This window comes from Chelonoidis abingdonii, chromosome 1 (genome assembly GCF_003597395.2).
Source record: "Chelonoidis abingdonii isolate Lonesome George chromosome 1, CheloAbing_2.0, whole genome shotgun sequence".
NCBI lineage: Eukaryota > Metazoa > Chordata > Testudines > Testudinidae > Chelonoidis > Chelonoidis abingdonii.
The window spans coordinates 149,031,641-149,047,373 of record NC_133769.1 but is presented as its reverse complement, the minus strand read 5'-3'; the positions used below and the strand labels follow the sequence as shown (position 1 = coordinate 149,047,373).

Sequence of the window (15,733 nt, the reverse complement as noted above, 5' to 3'; positions counted from 1 at the left end):
TTGAGGTTGTGCTCTGAAGGACCTGCGCTTGGGGTCTGCAGGAGTATGCATCCAGGGAACGCATTAGGAACGTGGTCCTGAGGCTCTTGGAAGCCTAGGGTCCGTTTTCTTTAGAGAAAAGGCCCTGGCCTGTTCAAATGGAGGGCCGGAATTGTGCTGTTTCGGTCGGGGGTAGGGCGGAAACCTGGCACCATGAAATTCGCCGCATTTGCAACTCCCCGGAACGGGCCAACGGGGTTTTTTTTTTTTTTTTTTTTTCCCCCCTTTTTTTTTGCGGCCCGGGGGGGGAAAATTTCCGCCCAAGCGGGTTTTTTTTTGGGTTCCCATATAAAAGGGGGAAAAAAGAGGGGGGGCCTTTGCCCAGGAAGTGTTTTGGCGCCGGGGGGGGGTGGTGGAATCTTAAAGATTTAGTCTTTTTTTTTTCTGTTTTTTCCCCTTCCTCGAGAGGCTCTGACCTCTGGTTGGAGTCCAGGGTGGATCGATGCGTCGGTGAACTTGTCCATGGATGCCGGTGTTAAAATTGTACTTACTGAGAAGTGGCCTGCTGGTTAGCTACACGCAACTGTAGGCCCCTGCAGAGTACACTTTGCGTCCAGTAGGTCCATGCTAGCTCCCGCGATTTTGGCGGCGGGCTGCTGCCATGGGCGCTCCCTCTCGTTCACAGACTGGACGACCGCGAGCATGAGAGGATGAGTATAAAGATATTCGTACCCTTTAGATGGTACCATATATTTCCTCTCCACGCCTCTGGCCGTAGGAGGGATAGATGCCGGGGATTGCCAGATCGAGTCCGCTTTAGCCTGGATGGAGCGGATAAATGGCAGGGCTACACGAGTCAGGGCATCCGAAGAGAGTATGTCCACGACTGGGTCCTCCACCTCCGGGACTTCCTCCACCTGAAGGTTGATGCTCAACGCAACACGGCGGAGAAGGTCCTGGTGGGCTCGTAGGTCAATGGGGGACGGGCCTGAGGTTGATGTACCCGCTACCGCCTCATCCGGCGAGGAGGAGGACGAGAGACCTGGAACCAGCGGTTCGAGCTGTGAGTCCTGGTCCAGAGGGGGGTCGGTTTCTGCGGCGGCCTGAGGGTCCTGGGTTGCGGCTGAAGCATCCGTATCAGCCGGAGGAGGACGACTAATAGTGGCCTCTGCTGTGCGACGGACCGACACGGCGGACCGCGACATCACTGTAGGATCGCCCTGGGCTCGGTGGTACGCCCAAGGCGTCCAGAAGGACAACTGTGGTGCTTGCTCCAAGCCCTGGGACTCCGGGAGGGCACGGGCCTGGGGGTCCACATCTCCATAGAGAACACTATCTGCTCAGGACGAACCAGATGGGTGTCTCGATGGCCAGGGCGGAGCAGATAGTCCATGAGGTGGGTACTGGACGTTGTGCCCTGTCGGGGAGCGGTACCGGGAATCATACCGGTGCCGAGACGTGGACCGGGACCTGCGACCAGCGCGGTGCCGGGAGGTCGACCGGGACCGAAAGGAGCGGCGGTGTGATCAACTCCGCCGGGAACGGTGCCGGGAGCTAGACCGTTGTGCTGAATACCGGTCCGGAGAACGCGATCTGGACCGGTGCCGCGAGTACGACCGGTGCTGAGAGGGGGATCGGTACCGGGACTGCGAGCGGCGCCTGGATCTTGAGCGGCGATAAGAGCGGGAGTGGTGCCGGGATCTCGATCGCGAGCAGTGCCTGCCTGCTGCCTCGATGGATGTTGGTCTGACCATGGCAGGCTTTCCCGCTGATGGGAGGACCCACACCGGCGGTGCCGGGGGTTGAGGCAGGGTGGGCTCCATAAGAGCAATCAGTTCCCTCGCCGTTGTGAAGGTCTCTGGCGTGGTGGGAACGACGAGCTCAACCGAGGCGTGTGCCAGGGAGCTGTCATGCACCGGACTCGACGACTCTTGTCTGGCCGGAATAGACGGTGCGGAGACTACTGGTGCCGCGGCAGTTGTTGGTGCCAGACGGCTCGGTTTGGCGTGCTCAGACTGTGGTGCCAAGGTTGGAACCGCAGGAGTCTTAGGCTTTTTGGCCCTTGGAGAGAGGAAGCAGTGCCGGGCCGGCTTCGGTGCCGGAGATGGTTGGTGCCAGGGTGTTCCGATGGTGCCAACGGTCTCCGGTGCCGATGAAGCACTTCTCCCCAGTGCGGACTGCGCGGCACTCGGTGCCGGAGCTGGAGGGGTGAGGGCCGCCTCCATCAGGCTCTGCTTCAAGCGAGAGTCCCGCTCCTTTTTAGTCCGCGGTTTGAAGGACTTACAGATACGGCACTTGTCCGTCAGATGGGATTCCCCCAGGCACTTCAGGCAGCAATCATGGGGGTCTCCCGTTGGCATCGGCCGGCAACAGGCCAAGCACTGTTTGAAACCGGGTGAGCCAGGCGTGAGCCCGGGCCCCGGGAGGGGTGAGGAGGGGTAAACCCCAGCCCTCTAACTATATACACTAACTATGCTATTACTATTTAATAACAACTATAATTCTAACTAGAACTATATATACAATAAGTAGAAGAACGAGTAAAAAGCTAGGGAAGTGGAGATCAGCTATGCCGCGCTCCACTGTTCCAACGACCGACACGGGCGGTAAGAAGGAACTGAGGAGTGGACGGGTCGGCAGGGGTATATATCCGGTGCCGTAGCAGCGCCACGCCAGGGGGCGCCAGCCGACCCGCCGGGTGTTGCTAGGGGAAAATTCTTCCGACGAACGTGCACGCGGCACATGCACACCTACTTGGAATGGATATGAGCAAGCACTCGAAGAAGAAGTAGAGTTCCCAGTGACATGTGTCACGGAGTCCCCGGGCGATGCTCTGGAACTGCTTCCCACCAAGCCAGTCAGGACTTTGGGGAGCCTCCTCTCCCTTGGAGCAGACTTTTTCGGGCAAGAAGCTCAACACATTCACCTCCTGAGTCTCTTCTTGGAGCATTCAGCATCCTCTGCTCCTCTGTACACTTCCCACAGTGAGCCAAGCCGACAGGGTCCTGGGGGAAGCCACAGGGTCTGCACCCACTTTGCAGTCAGAAGTGACTCTCAGCAGCCAGTAAACAGAGGTTATCGATGACAGAACATGGTCTAAAACCAGAGGCTTGTAGGTAGAGCAAACCGGAACCTTGGCCGGGTCATTCTGGGGGCAGTGAGCCAGACCCCACATCTGCATTTCACTTCTCTCCCAACCAGCTCCAGACTGAAACCCCTCCAGCCCTCTCCTCTGCTCAGTTCCTTTCCCAGGCCAGGAGGATCACCTGATCTCTTGTTCTCCAACACCTTCAGCTGGCACCTTTGCAGAGAAGGGCCAGAGCCATCAGTTGCTAGGAGACAGAGTGCAGCATTTAGGTCACAGGCCCCTTGCTCTGCAGCAATCACAACCCTTATTCCACCACCTAGGATACGTAGAACGTGCCTAGGGGGCACTGAGGCACCAACACAGTATTCAGAGAAAACATTAAGAACATTCCCAGTTCCGCACAGTATCATCTGCAAATTTTGCCACCTCAGTGTTTACCCCTTTTCCTAGAGCATGTCTGAATAAGTTGAACACTACTGGTCCCAGTATGGACCCCTGGTAGACCCCGGGGATAAGAGGGAAGATCCTCTTCTGACACTGGCAGACCAGGTGCCAGCTCATGCCAAGGCCTCTAGGACTTATTGAGGAGTGACAAACGCATGGCTGGAAACTAATCTTGCTCACCTGTTTGTTAGTGTTGTTTTAGATTTATAAAAAATGTGTTTTGTGTTTAGACTTTATGAAAAGCTTGTGAGTTGCTGCATGCATTATTCTCACCTATAATAGTTGTATCCCATGGTATAAGGTGATCTATAAGTGTTGGCACTAAAACTGTAAACCCCCTCGCTGTCACTCTGCCAACCCTGCCCCAAGTCAGGAGAGAAGCATTACCAAGTGTGAAATGCTTGTTTACCAGAAAAGGAGTCATCTCCTTTCCAACAAGAGAAGGCCCTGACTGAGACATCGGACAAGCCACTGTGCATCATTGGTGGACAAAAGACTTGGCTGATTGCTCCCACACACACCCACACCCAGGTGGCGGAGACATTCACAAACACTTGCCCCATCATTTTGAGCTCTAGGGGAATGGAATAAAAATCCCTGTTGATAAGAAACTGTCCCTATGCTGCTTGGACTTCAGGGAGATGGTGCAACTTCTAAGAATAAGCAAGAGATTCTGGCTGTTTGGCTAGGGGTAGCCCTAAGGGACATACAGAGCTTGCATGTTACAGCAGCTTCTACTGCTGTTTGAAACCTCAGACTGTAACTCCTTTGTGTGTATATTTACCTGCTTAATAAGGCTCATATTTCTTTTCCTAGACAGTGAAGATTTAGCTCTAAGCTGCTCTCATCAGCTTAATTAACTTATGGAGATATACCTATCTCATAGAAGTGGAAAGGAACCTTGAAAGTTATTGAGTATAGTCCCCTGCCTTCACTAGCAGGACCATAAATTGGTTTTGCCCCAGGCTGCCCTCTCAAGGATTGAGCTCACAACTCTGAATTTAGCAGGCCAATGCTTAAACCACTGAGCTATCCCAGCACGGGCCACAAGAGCTGGTAGCTCTGTCAGCAGGAGAAGCTCTCCTGCCAACATAGCGCTCTCTATAATGGCACTTAGATCGGGATAACTTACGTCGCCCAGGGATGTGGATTATTCACTCCCCCGAGCGACGTAAGTTATACCAAAGTACGTTCTAGTGTAGACAAGGTCTAAGATACCAGAGCAACTGCTGCTGCTACTATTTGAACAGGAAGAGAAGGAAGAGGCTGCAAGATGGTGAAGGAGAAAAAAGCAGTACTGCGGCAGCTGGAGAAGGTGACGAACAGGAGAATCCAGAAGCCAAGTCTGGTACAGGGGACCTCTCGGCAAACTCCCCAAAGCTTTCATGTTAAGAGGGGTGAGGACTGTAGAGTATGAAGCTTTCTCCCATAAACTGTGAAGAAATAGCTTTGTGCTCTAATGCTCTAGGTAAGGTCAGTTCTGTGATGGGATTAGTGAGGGGTTCAATGCCATTTAATTAACCCACTTTCAAGTCACACCTTTTGCTAATCAAAATTCATTTTGCTGAGTATCCCCCTGTAGACAAGCCCTGAATTCAACACTCTGATCCGTCTCTTCAGTGCCTGGGGTTTGTGGTACAGAAAGGGCAGCAGGCCAGAGGCTGGGGTGTGGTGCCTGGCGGGGAGCAGCTTGTGGTGAAAAAAAAAGCAGTGGGAGCAGGTGATCCTGTCCTAGCAGGGGTGTATGGGGGGTTTCTTTGCAACCATGAGTGGGTGTCTTGTGGGTTCAGCTAGACCCCACTTTCTCTGGTGGGGCAGGGCTTCTACTGTCTGCCTTGGGGGGTGGGGGGGGGTTCCATGATGTCACAGGCCATGGGGGAGGGGTTTGAATCATGATTCTGAAGTAGGAGAGCAATTTCCCCTGCTCCCATTCACTCTCCACTAGGGGGCTGGGCTGGGATCTCTAGGGAGGGAAGCACAGGAAAAAACAGTGTCCTCTATTGAACCCAGGGGTCCTGGTGCCCAGCCCCCTCCCTGCTCTGACCACTAGACCCCACTCCCCTCCCAGAGTGGTGCAGGGGTCACTGGGTCAGTGTCACAGCTTTGCTAAGGGCCTTGACTGATTTTCCCAAAATACTTCCTTCTGAATCCAGCACATCTGCCCCCCCTGCCCACCCGTGTGGGGGCACCAGCACTGTGTCGGGTCATGATGGGAAATTGTCCAAGCTGGCCCAGGAGAGACATGTGTGTCCCTACTGCCCCCTGCTGCTGGGGCTGAGCCCTGTTCTGTGTGTGAGTGTGTGTTGGCTTTGCAGGATTTTGTATCCTGCAGCAAGTCACACACACACACACAGTGACGCGCAAAGGGACTCACACAATCCCCAAAACACTCACACACAACACACCCAGAGGGACATGCTAGCCCAACCCCCAAAGAACCGATCACACCCCCACACCAGAATATTCACAACTGTGCTCAAAGACACAACCACACATAGTTCACTCCCACTGCTCCCCACACAAGCACCTCCTGCCCCACACAGCGTGTGCCGAGGCCTGTGGAACTCACTGCCACTGGACAGCTACCAGTGAGAATGGACCTTTCTAGGAGACCAATAGACATGGCTGTGGCAACAGAGGGGCGCTGGGCTCCCAGGGTCTGACCGGGGCTGAGACTGGTTCTGACCCAGAGGGGTCTATCCAACAGGGGGCAGCATGACCCACACACAAAACCACCAGAAGTGCCTTTCTTAGCGGGTCTCCCAGGCCATCCACCATCCTGCCCCGGGTTGGGTAACAAAGGGACAGTATTGGACTCTGGGCCGTGTTGCAACCCGGCCCCAGCCCCTCGCTCCCAGATGCTGGCGAGTTGGGTAACTGCCGAGGGATTGCACAAGAGAGACTCAGAGCCAGGGAGAGAACCCAGGAGTCCTGGCTCACCCCCCAACACACATTCTAACCACTGGACCCCACTCCCTTCCCAGGGCTGGAGATAGAACCCAGGAATTCTGACCACCAGCCTCTGTCCCACTTTGACCACTAGACCCCACACTCCCCTTTTAGATTTTAGTCCCGCTGCCTCTTCTATCCACCCACCCCACCTGTCCATCCTTTGCTGCAGGTTTTTGGGGTGTCACCCCTGCTTTGCACTCCCCCAGTGCAGCCCGAGGCTTTTCCTCTCCCAACCACATATCCTCTTCCCCCTTGTGCTGGATCGTCTGCTTGGCCCCCTGCCCCCTCTTGGGGAGCGCTGTGCAGCGTGGCTGGGAATTGTGCAATGGCCCAGCACCAGGCAACACAGATCAGACACCACACGCCCTGCGCCGCCTCATCTGAGCTGCTCTCCAAGTGCATCAGAGCCCAGTGCCCCACCCTGGGCCCTCCTGCCCCACAGAGGGTGAGCTGCAGCCCAGCCACATTCCACAGAGGGGAGAAGGGTCAGGCCAGCCAGCCCTTGTAAGATGGGGAAATCACCACCAGGGTCGATGGTATGGGGGCTGTGACATATGGAGAAATGGTTGTTGCACCAGCAGAGGGCAGCAGACCACACACACACACACACGCACAATTGCAAACATATGCATGAATCCAGCCACACACATACACAATTGCTAATATATACAAACACCCACACAAATCCAGCCAACATCAACACAACTGCTAACAGATGCAAACACATGCACAAATCCAGTCACATGAACACACACTTGCACAGCCACAAACACAAACACAACCCCCACAGCTGTAATAACCGCCCCCCCCCACACGCACACAAATCTTGCAGAAAACCACACATACACAAACACATGCAGAAATAAATCAATCCATCCATCCAGCCTGTCACGGAGTCCCTGGGCGATGCTCTGGAACTGCTCCCCACGAAGTCAAGAAGGACTTTGGGGAGCCTCCTCTCCCTTGGAGCAGACTGTCTTCAGGGCAAGAAGCTCATACGGCTTCACCTCTGGGATCTCTCCTAGGAACATTCAGCATATGCCCCTCCGTGTGCTTCCCACAGTGAGCCCGCCCAGGCAGGGTCCTGGGGAAGCCACCAGGTCCTGCACTCACACTTCGCAGTCAGACGTGACTCTTAGCCAGCCAGTAAAACAGAGGTTTATTTAGATGACAGGAACACAGTCCAAAACAGGTCTTGCTGGTACAGACAACAGGACCTCCTTTAGTTAAGTCCATCTGGGGCCCCAGGGAGTCCACAGCCCCGTTGGGAGGCTTGAGTCCCATGGGGACTCCCCTCCATTTCCCAGCCAACTTCGAAAACTGCCAACCTCCCTCCAGCCCTTGGTATGTTTCCAAGCTAACCATTTTGCATCAAGCTCAGAAGCCCTCAGTCCTGAATTTCGGGGGTGTGCAAGGGGCCAACACATCTGGGAAGAGGAGAGCACATAAGGGCTAGCACAGACGTGTCAGGCAATGCAGGGTCCCTTCACTGGGATACCTTGTAACCGCGATGGTTTATAATGTCAGAACGCAATGACGCACCTGAGGGGAGAGATCAAACAGCTGGTTTATGGATCTGCAGAGTGAAGTTCAGCCTGACAGCTGGATCCCACGTGCATCGACCCTGTCCTCTAAGCGAAGGTGGACTGGACCCAGGAAGGGTTGGAGAGGGAGGACTCCACCATCCTATTTCCAGCCATGCTCCTTCCCCGAGCTCACGACGGGCGGTGAGACCCCACACAACACAAGCCCTGGGAGAGCTCCCCCGTCGGGGTGTAGCTGACAGTGGGGGAGACACAACAGATATATAGATCCTGTCTAGATATTCTTATAAACTCCTGGGGAAGGAATCGACAGTGGATTGGCGGGGATCCGGATCCGGATCAGTTCAGTACCAGGGCAGGGTCTTTGCTGACAATGTTCCCCCAAAAATGGCACGTTTCTGCTCATGGAGGAGATCCAAGCTCAGGAATGGGCCTGTGGTTCCGCTTAGTGCATCAGCGGCCACTCGGCTGTTGCACTTCGCAGCCATGTCTTCATTGCAGCGCTAGGTCAGGGGAGAGAGAGGAAAAGGACCCCGCTAATGCAAGGTTTTGTGCTCCCCTGTCCATCCAGCAGGGCAGAGTCTAGGGAAGGCAAGTTGTGTGGTTGGATGTGGTCTATGGGGGTTTCAGAGTGGGTCACTTGGTCCTGCAGACAATCGCCCTGTTCACCGCTATGGAAGCGGTGTGCGAAGCAACCGCAGCTCACCCAGCTGTCACAGTGTGGAAGAGCTGATTGGAGGTCAAAGGAGAGAAAACTCAGTGTTGGCCTGGGGCAGGCTGCTGTTTACACCTGCTGGGACTCCCTCGGCCAGCCAGGCGTGCTCAGGAACCCAATCCGACAGTGTCATGCAGGGATCGACAAGGATCTGTGCTGACTTCTCTCTCATGAGAGCAGGATCGGGGCCTCGGATGGCGGAGAGAGTCCCAGACCTGTGTCACACGTGCTAGGTGTAGCTGAGAAACATCTTTGGGGGCAGCTCCTCAGATGGTGGGAATGGTCAGAGCTGAAGTCATGTCAATTCACACCAGTTGAGGACCAGCCGCTGCTTTCCTCTGGTCTTTTGCAGAGCGATCAGAGCTGCAAAGGGGGAGGGAGTTCACAAACCCAAGCGCCTTAAAGTGCAGCCCTGCTAGCAAACGAGCCTCCAGTAACTTGTGCAGATTATTGTCTAGCTGTGGTAAAACAACAAACAGAAAAACATCCCCAGCAGTAAGTGTAATTCATAGCTGCTTGGATGCAAACCCCGCTAGTGTTATGGAAGAGGAGAGAGGGATTTGGGAGCTGAATTGTCCAGGTGAGGCTTTTTCATGGCTCTGGAACAGACTGAGTAGCACCCCCGGACCCCATTGTCCTAATCCCACTCCCTTTTGATCTGTAGGATATTTCCCGACCCTAGACATGTGAGGCATTCGCTACAGGAGCAGGTCACTGGAAGGAGGGTGCTGATGGGAAAGCGGGGACTGGGGGGTCAGAGGACATTCCTTCCAATTAAGGTGAAAGGGAAAGACACCAGGAAACTTTTACCGAAAGGAGAGAGAAGTGGGGAAAGAAACACTGGTGGTTTTTAGATTTTAAGGAGTGAAACTCTCTGATCTCGCTTCCAGTCTGGGTGGGAAGTGAAGTTGGAGGGGCATGCGCTGAAAGAAGACAAATGCAAAAGAGATTCTCCTTTAATAAGACAAGTTGGCCCCCATAAACCAAGTACGAATACAAGCCCCGTCTTTCTTTTCAATCCAAGAGATGCCCTTGGAATGAGGTTAAAGAGCCATCAGCAGCCACTGCTGAGCAGAGTGGAAAACAATGCAAATCAGGGGCTGTGCAAACATCTGTAAAAGCCACAAAAAATTTGGGGAGAGGGCGCCAATTTTTTTTTCCTTGGGGCAGCAAAACAACTAGAGCCGGATCTGCTTCGGTCACTGCAACACTGAATACTTCAGTTGGATGGGGGCCCCAGCACCATGGCTATTCCCTGCCCCCCAGGGCTCACAGGGGGTGGATTGGGCACACAGGGGTGCATGATCCAGTGCCAGCCAAGGGGGGGTTAGAGGTGGAGAGGGGGGCCATGGTTTCTGCACCACTCAGTTCCTGGCTCAGACTCCTTTGAGAATTTGCATTTCTTGGTAGTTTTCACCCCATCACCACTTTCGGCCTAGCCCCCTCCTGCTGTGCAAGATAGTTCAGGGGGGATGGGAAGAACCCAGGAGTCCTGGCTCCCAGCCCCATCTATGCTGAAGTACAAGACTCCACTCTAACCCCAGTGCTGGGAACGGAACCCAGGAGTCCTGGCTCCCAGCCTCCCTTCCTCTAACCATTAGACCCCACTTCCTCCCTTCTTGGGAGCCATGATTCCTGGGTTCTGTCCCCAACTCTGGGAGCAGTGTGGTGTCTAGTGGTTAGAGCAGGAGGAGCCAGGACTCCTGGGTTTTATTTTCAGTGCTGCTGTGTGACACTGGGCCTCTGTTTTTCCTCCCACTTTTTGGGTATGGAGCCTGTAAACTCTCTGGGGCATGGTCTGTCCCTCGCTGTGTCTGGGCAGTGCCTGGCCCAATGAGGCCTGATCTCAGCTGGGGCAGGGACTGTCTCTGTGTCTGTGCAGCCCCTCGCACAACAGGGGATTTGATTCTGCGCCGGTCTCTGTAGGTGCTGCTGTTGTACAGATTAATAGTTGTGATACTAAAAGACGTGGCAGTGCGTGAGTGCACCACCATTGCCGTGAAAGGGCTAAATGTGATTCTTATCCCTGTGACCCCCCCCATGAACCCTTCCCCCCCGATTCTCCACCCTGAGCCCCTTGTGCCGCTGCCCTCATCAACGGCAGCGCAGAAAGCCACCCAGCCCTACCTCTAAAACAAGAAGATGACAAAAAAAACCAGTTCACACCAACAGGAAGCCAGCCCCAGCAGTTTATGACTTCACTTCCCAAAATTAGATATATACACACACACACACAGAGGCAAGTTCAAACAACCCCCTTTGCCAATGCACCACCTCCAGGAGCGGCCCCAGGGTTTCTGGCGCCCTAGGCAGAATTCGGGGGGCGGCGTTTTGTGTGCTCCCCACGGGGCACGCAGGAGCTTCCGGTTCCGCTCCCGTGGCGCCGCCGAAGGACCTTCCGCCGAAATGCTGCAGGCGACAGTGGCAGTCATTGAGCTGCTCAATTGCCTGCCGCTGTTTGCTGCGGCACGTAGACAGAAGGTCCTTCTTTGGTGGTGCGACGGGAGCGGAACCGGAAGCTCCCATGCGCCCCTTGGGGAGTGCACAAAATGCCACCCCCCTAAATCCTGGGGCTCTAGGCGACTGCTTAGGGTTGCCTAATGGAAGTGCCGGCCCTGACCACCTCACCTCGTCCAGGGAGGTCTAGGTGGAGAGCTCCGTGTGGGAGCGGCAATGGATGGCACCATCAAGGTAGGCTCTGGAGATGGTACTCCAGGTGCAGGCATCTCAGTTCCAACTGGCACTGGGCTCACACTGGGCTGTATTCAGTTCCTCTCTCTGGTGTGCACCCCAGCTCCACAAATGCCCCCACCCCCTGCTCTTTCCTTCTGGTACAAAAAAAATCCTCTTCCTTCGCCCCAGAGAGAGACACCCACGGTACTGCTCAGCACATGCCTTCCCCCTACCTTCCCCCCCTTCCCAGGAGCATGCAGGAAGGGGGTCAGAATTGGGGAGAGCCCACATCCTGAGGGGAGGGTATACAGGGCCAACAAGAGGCAGGGTAAGCTGGTACAAATTACTGGAGCCTGGCGGTCCAGAAGGGGGCCCGGGATCGGGCTTCCCTGGCTTCATCAGCCCTGTTTAGCTGGTCCACCCTTGCTGGGGGGGCCCAAAACCAAATTTTCACTTGAGCCCAAACCGGCTCTCAGTGGTCCTGAGGGTATGGGATAGCTCGTCCCCTCCACAAAGCATGGGGGTGCCAATAGGCAGGGCCAGGACAGAAATGGGGGGCCTGTGCCCCCAACATGGAGAATCTGGGTTATAACCTTGCTTAACAGGTCACTCTGTCCTTTCTCTGACTGTTCCATTCCAGCTTCAACTAGCGCTTATGGTTCATTTGTTCTTTTTCATTCCTCTCCTTCTCTAGCTTGTATGTTCTTGCTTTCTTTTTTCCCCTCTACCGTTTTCTTCCTTTCCTTCTTTTTCTAGTATTTTTTTCCTCTCCCTTTATTTCTTTCTCTGTCTTTCACATTCTTTTCACTCTCTCTGTCAGGTTATTTTTGTCACTCACTCTTTTTCCTTGCTCGTTTCCGAGCCAAGCGGGACAGATTTTCCTCCTGATCAGCAAGTGGATTAAGCAGCTGCCCCGCGAGTGGCCTTCAATGGGTGTTTGCCATACCAAGGAGCAGGCTGGCCAGGTGTCTTTGTGGCCATCTGCTGGTCATACATAGGCATGGTTCTCCCCTCCTTGTGCCATGCCTTTGGTTGCTCTGTGGCTTTTAAGCCTTCCCTTGGAGCTGTCAGCAGCAGCCGCCTCTGCTCTAGGGGTCCAGAGGAGGAAGTTGTGCTGGGCTCCAGCCTGCGACTCTGCCTCCATCCTGCCTAGCCCTGACTATGAAGCCTGGCCCTGGCACTCCTTCCTTCAAGTGCCAGGTAGGCAAGAGGAAAAGTGTGACTGCAGGCACAAGGGCCAAACTTGTGGGCATCACATGAAGCAGCAGGAATCCCAACCACCTGGTCAAGCCACAGGCATCAGGAACCAGGGTAGCAAGCTCTAGAGCCCCAACCCATTGCAGCCATCATGACCAAAGACCTAGCCCCAATGGGTGAGTCACTCAGCAGGAGAGGAAAGATTCATTCTTGCACAGCTGGAGACAAGGAAGTTGAGCACTGTGAGCTCCAGGACTTTACCACAAACCAACACAAGGTCCCACTGAGATTTTAACTCACATGCCAGGATTCAGAGTCCTGAGTGCTGCCCATTACACCATGGGACCAGCTCATACTGCCTTCTCTTCACATTGGTGAACTTCACAGGGCTAGCTTGTTAAGGAACTGTTGGCCCCTTACTTAAACTTAGTGGGGTTTTTAGTTGGCTAGTTCCCAGTCCCAGTAGAAGAGGGAAGGGCCAATGGGAAATCAGGACCCTGAGACTGACAGTCCCCAGGGCAATGGGGAGAGGCCAAAGCTCCAAGTTAGCCTGACTGACAGGCCAGGCAGTGTAATGAGGGAGTCACCAGGCCAGGGGGTCCCATCCTCCTTGTGAGCTGGAACTGCCTGGGCCAGAGTGGGGCAGAGCTAAGGAGAGAGCAGGAGCCCAAGAAGAGCCGGGGAGCAGAGCTGCACCAGCCAGGGACAACCAGAGCAGATTTGTGCTGGGATCCGAGCAGCAGCAGCATGAGCCATAGAAGCTGCTCAGGGAGCAGATCTGTGCTGGGAGAAGAGCTGCAGCAAAGGGAGCCAGAGGAGCAGCCCAAGGAGATGAAGGCAGAGCCGCAGCAGCACTGGGGCTGGAGGTGGGTGCAGTGAGCAGTGTGGGACAGCGAGGGGGACCCTGGGCAGAAGGCCCAGTGCAAGAAGAAGCCACCAGTCAAGAGAGCTTGCAGATCAGAGTTTTGGGGGCGGGGGGGATTGTGTCCCCTACATGGGAGGCAGACACTGGGAACAAGGGGCCTGTCACCCAGAGCATGTGGCCACTGCCAGAGCAAGTGTCCAGCCCGTGGCGGTGTCCCTGCAGCACAACCAGGGCCTGGGGAGGAGGCCTGGGACATGTGAGGGAGAGACTGTGACCTGCTCTGACACTCCAGAGACGCTGGTTGTGATCTCCCTGCACCACAGACCAGGGTGACGTGTTTTCCTTTAACCTTCCCATCTTTCCTTATGTTTTACACTGATTGCTGTGTACTAAATGGTATTTGCTTGAAGCACATGCAATGATGAGTGGGTCAGGGAAGTGCCCAGAGCAGAGAGAGTACCCCAGAGTGAGGACACTGTAGCCCCTGTTCAAGTGATCATGACAAGATTGGGGGTCGAGCCCTCCAGGATTCCTGGGCCCAGCCTTGTTAGGGTTATGAGGTCTCTGCCACAACGAGAGTAGAAAGAGAGTCCTTGGGGTCAGGCAGGTAGGGCCGGCTTTAGGAAGTGCGGGGCCCAATTCGAACAGTTTCGGCGGGGTCCTGGCAGGGATGACTTAAAAAAAAATGTAAAAAAACGCGATGCTCTGAGTCTTCGGCAGCGGGTCCTTCACTTGCTCCAGGTCTTTGGCGGCACTGAAGGACCCACCTGCAGGCCACAAAAATGTCAGAGGAGGCCGCCCCTCCCTTCACTCAGTGGTCATGCTCAAATCAGCCAGCAGCAGCCTCATCTCCTGGAACTCAGCCAGCTGTTGCTTGATCCAGTCGTACAGTCACACGCTGACCGGCTCCCCTGCCTGCATGGTCTTGTGGAAATCCCACAGGTGACGCTGCAGGACTTGGCACCATTGGTTTCTTTAATATTGCGGTGTTTGCCCGACTGCTGGAACAAAGCCTCCAACTCCTCCCTCACTGCTCCCACCAATCCCCCTGGTTGCCATAGAACCCTCTGATGCTTTCCTGTTCTGCTAACACCGTCAGGCTTTGCCGTCCTTCTCCTTTATCTTGCAAGCTCTGTATGTTCAGCTTCCAATATCCTCTGCCATGGGTCAGGGATAGGGGTGACTCCATGCACCAGCACACCAAGTGCATGCCTGGGGTGGCCTGCTAGTCGCTGTGAGGGTGGCAGTCAGGCTGCCTGCACCGGCATGCTTGCAGGAGATCTGCTGGTCCTGCTTTGGGAGCAATTTGGCGGTGGGTACGCCGAAGGCGCGGGACCGGTGGACCTCCTGCAGGCATGCCACCGAAAGCTGCTTGACTGCTGTGCTTGGGATGGCAAAATACATAGAACCGCCCCTGGTCAGGGAATTGCCCACATTGAGCACATGGTGAGAGCTGCATGATCCGAACAGTCCATTGGCACCATCCTGCACTGGGCTGTCAACGTGCTCTCCTTCACGTAAATCCAGTCAATGCAAATCCTGGTCTGTCCGCACAGAAAGGTGAACCCCCTCTGCAGCTGGTATGAGCTCCTCTAAGCTGACCTCACTACAGACCTGTGCCAGCTAGTGCTTATTGTAAAAATGTTTACTCTGACAGTCGAGAAAACAGGACCAGCAGTCCTCAGTCTGGCTGACACAATTAAAATCCCCCTAACACCAAACATCATGCAGTCCAGAGGAAGGGAGCCAATCCCTTTTATTGATCTTCCCTTTCACACCTTAACTGGGGACCACAAACACTAATGGAGCAGTAACCAGTGCCACAGAGCTGTGCTCCCAGAAAACAACCCACCTCTGCACAAAGAGGGATGAAAGGACCTGCCAAAGCCTGGGATTGAACCAGGGACCTTTAGATCTTCAATCTAATGCTCTCCCTACTAAGCTACTTTGGCAGCTCTGCTTTTTTGTCTGGGATGTTTTTGCAGCAGTTGCACACAAAAAGGACGTCATGAGCAGCCATGAGGACAAGACTCGCTTTGGCCTGCCTTGCTCAGCTTGACTTGCTTCCTCATCCCATTCCTGCCTGAGTTTCCGGGTTCACCTGGTGGTGGAAGGGACTGGGGGCCAGTGGTGCGGGGAGGAGGTTGAGCTGGACCCTGAGCTAGACTAGACCCTGGCAGTGCGAGTCGGGCCACCACTTGCCATCCCACCCTGTTGTCCTGGCTTCCCCCACTGGGCGTCATTTCGGGAGGGAAGTGAGGCTTCTGCCTCCCCTC

The 15,733-nt window shown here is 54.9% G+C and overlaps 1 non-coding gene across 1 annotated transcript; it reads right to left on the bottom strand.

The window, feature by feature from the left end:
• Positions 1 to 15,336: 15,336 nt before the first annotated feature.
• On the bottom strand, positions 15,337 to 15,409 carry TRNAF-GAA (transfer RNA phenylalanine (anticodon GAA)). The gene has a single exon. It is a non-coding gene; the product is annotated as a tRNA-Phe (tRNA).
• Positions 15,410 to 15,733: the final 324 nt, after the last annotated feature.